The sequence below is a fragment of the Bidens hawaiensis genome, unplaced genomic scaffold (genome assembly GCF_021521415.1).
Source record: "Bidens hawaiensis isolate Kalapana, Puna unplaced genomic scaffold, B.hawaiensis_p1.1 tig00075371_1, whole genome shotgun sequence".
Taxonomy (NCBI): Eukaryota; Viridiplantae; Streptophyta; class Magnoliopsida; order Asterales; family Asteraceae; genus Bidens; species Bidens hawaiensis.
The window spans coordinates 31,316-35,445 of NW_027503075.1; positions in this window are offsets into that span (position 1 = coordinate 31,316).

The window sequence follows — 4,130 nt, forward strand, 5'->3', positions numbered from 1 at the left end:
TTAGCTCTCCACCACCCCCCATTTCAAAAGGAGCATATATCGAACGAGATCTTATCGAAACCAACAACCGGTTGATGGCGGATTACTTCTGCGACTCGCCGAGATACAAGAACCCGAAGACCTTTAGGCGTCGTTTTCGGATGTCTAAAAATTTATTTATGCGCGTCACCAATGATTTGGAGCGTCAGTTTGATTACTTTCAGCAAAAGCCTGACGGTCGAGGGACGCTAGGATTCACGGCTATTCAGAAGGTTACGTCAGCCGTACGCGTGCTCGCCTACGGAAACACGACCGACATCAACGACGGGTATTTAAAGATGGCTGACAAAACAACTCGGGACACCTTGGAGTATTTTTGTTACGGTACGTTTTGTTTTTTTTAAATAGTTTTATCACTTGTTATTTGATTGTTTATTTTATAAAAGTTTTGTAAAATATAGGAATATTGAAACTATATGGACCGCATTATCTGAGAGAGCCCAACTGGAACGATCTACAACGTCTTTACGAGGCACATACAAGGGTGCATGGTTTCCCCGGCATGATAGGGTGTGTAGATTGCATGCATTGGGAATGGGCTAATTGTTCAACTGCATGGCGAGGTCAATTCACACGAGGTGACCAAAAGGGACCAACGGTCAGCCTTCAAGCGATTGCTTCATACGACCTTTGGATTTGGTCGGCATTCTTTGGTGTTTCCGGTTCCAACAATGGCATAACCGTCTTAGAGCAGTCTCCTGTGATGGAGAGTTACATATCTGGGACCGTTCCCGTCGCTTCGTTTTGGGCTAACGATAACTTCTACCATCATGGGTACTATCTGGGTGATGGAATATATCTAGAGTACGTGATAATCGTTAAAACATTCAGAGACCCGATGGATGAAAAAAGACAGTACTTTAAGAAAGTGCAAGAGTTTGCGAGAAAGGATATCGAGAGGTGTTTTGGTGTTCTTCAACAACGATGGCATTTTGTTAAAAATCCTTGTCGTCCGTGGACTTTAGAAAGAATGAAATGTGCTATGCATGCGTGTATCATAATGCATAACATGATCATCGAGGACGAGGGAAGAGCAATATGTCCAACTTTCATACCGGACCCGGATCCACCACGGACTCCGACAAGTATGGAGCAAAGACTCGAAAACTCGGATTCCGTGCGGTCAAGAGAAATACATAACGCACTAAAGGAGGATTTGGTCCAACATCTTTGGATATATCGGCCTTTGCCTGGTGAAAACGATGATCATAACGAGGGCAACAATGAAGACGATGATGAAGACAACGACGACGATGGCGAAGACGATGAAGAAGACGACGACGACGAAGAGGGCGAAGACGACGACGACGACGAATAGTTTTTTTTATTTTCATGTAAAATATTTATTTAATAAAATATTATTGTTATTTGATTATTCTTATTCAAAATTTTAAAAAAAATGTAAAAGTGACTGGGCGCCACGTGGTGCATAATGTCTGGGGGTGAAGAGGTATAACTACAGCCTGTTTTTGTAAAAAACCATAACTCTGACTGGGCACCACGTGGCGCATAATGTCTGGATGTGAAGAGAAGACTACACATAGTCTAATAAGCCAAATAACGCTTAAAAATTGTTTATCGTGTTTGCATATTAACAAGTAACAACCAAGTGTAAGCACACCGAACTAACTACTATTAAACTTGACTAGCATATTTAACATGTATAGTTTGATTCACACGAATTTTATAAGTTTAATCGATTTTGTGGAAATAAATCGACTAACACTTTTTATGCATGGTCATAACTTTATAAACTGACTAAACAACTTTTATATAAAACACAAACAAAATAAAAGTTTTCAAATACGACTTGAATAGAAACCCACCCTCCCACGGCATGTAGGCAAATGAAACTTTGTTGTTTTTGTTTCCCTTTTAAACGGCTATTTAGAACACTGTTGGGCTACTGACATGTCAGGTCATCTCCATTCTTTATTCCATCCTCAGAAGGAAACCCATAATATGTAAGAAAATCTCATGTTCCAACCTAAAAGTAAAACCGCCTTTCTTTGTCACGAGTGAGACTTAAACCTATGAAGTCCCCCTTTTTTTAAATGATCCCCAACCCAAGTAGTTAAGATGAGAGATTCAAAGACTTCAATTAGCATGAAAAATAGGTTTTGAATTTAAGTCTTAATTAATGAAAAAAAATAAAAATAAAATGAGTTTTCTCATCTAATGAGAGACTTCCTCTTAAAAATGAAATGGAAATGATCATTTGAGTAAGTGGCCTTTCGTTCGGTCCGTGATCTAAATTATTGTTAAAATAAAACTTTGTTAATATACATCTTAAAACGATACATTGTACTTGATTTACCGACAGAGCTTGTTTGTTTCATTTAGTAACATTGTTTCTTATAATTAAATTGTGCCATATGTTGATCATAAACAAAACAGAATAAGTTAAAGATACGAATTTAATGTGATTGTGTAAGGTTCCATCAAAATTTTGTTTTGTTTCATTCAAAACTTGGGACAACAGATAAGGTTTAATTCCTGGCTTTCTATCAACCTATTGCAAAATGACCTTAAAACCAGTGTTTTAAAAACTGGTTTAAAACCGTCCGGTTGAACTGGTTTAACCGGATTTCGCACAACAGGCCGGTAGTTTGAGTCCAGTATTTTTGGCCGGTTTGCTAGAACATCGTACCGAAAGTTTTTGTATAAAAACCGGTTTTATTACCGACTGTTTTTTTTAACGACCAACAACAATATGATTTGTTACTATATGTAAAATTACAACCACGTCGTTATTAGCAACATGTCACACCCATGACCCATGATGGCAATTATCCCATCACACCCGATCACATATACATAAAGATAGAAACCACACCATCCCTTCAATGTTAGGCCCGTACCCATAGATCTATTTCTCACCCATAATAAGCTTAATGCCTTCAACTCTCTGATCACACAATTAATGTTCACCATTTCCTTTTCAAACTCTATTTCTCGTATTTCATAAGCATCATATCGTTATTTGTTATCGTTTTAAACAAATTTGAAGATAAGTTATTTTTTTAATTTACATCATAAGAGAAGAAAAAAAGAAAAACCATAGATAGCACAAGACCTAGTTTTAGTTGTATTCGAATTTATATTTAAAGAAAAATATATCATAAAATTTAACAATACATATACATCAGTTAAAAAGTACATTTTAATGCAAAAGAAAAAAGAAAAAAAAAGGAGAAGCATGTATCAGGCCATCAGCTACATAATAATAATAATTTTTTTTATGTTTTGAACGACTAACAAAATATATTTATTAAAAAGCTAGCAAGTCGCTAGGCCTTCAATACATGCACCAACACATCCAATAGACATGACACCAAAGCAAAATACCATGGAACAAACTGAACAACTAAATAACCCCAACGCACTAAAGGACATTACAACCGAAAACAACATCAATCCTTCCAAGAAAGCCCTTTTTTTCCCCCCTGTTCTTGATCAAGAGAAAACCCAAGACTTTTATCTCTTCCACCAAGCTCGACACTTGAATCGGCGTCCGGGAGTGTACCAACGCGTTCCTCTTTTTCAATAAACACCACGTCACAATCAAACATAAAGCTCGGAGAGCCTTTGTTTTCTCTCTAGGGAAAGCCGAGAACTTATGAAGATTTACCACATCCCGAAAGCTAAAAAGGAACAATGCGGGCAACTTACACCATTGGGCGATCACACTCCATATAGTCTGAGCTAAACCACACGAGACAAGTATGTGTTCAATCGACTCCTCCACTTCACCACATATCGGACAATAAGACGAACTCACCGGTATATTCCTCCGAATCAGAGCATCAAACGTAGGTAATGGACCAAGAACGGCTCTCCATGTGACGAAACCCACTTTCTTAGGGACCAGCCGGTTCCATTTAAACAAGCATTCAGAGTCCGAGCCCTGGTTTCTTAAGAGCCGGTCTTTAACACTTCCAACTGAGAAATTCCCCGACGCGTCATAGATCCAAGACACCGTGTCTTCACTTGTATTCAAACCAACCCCCTGACATACATACAATAATAGTCTTAACTCTTCTATTTCATCCCTATTATTTGGTTGTCTCACTCACTCCCAACTACCACAT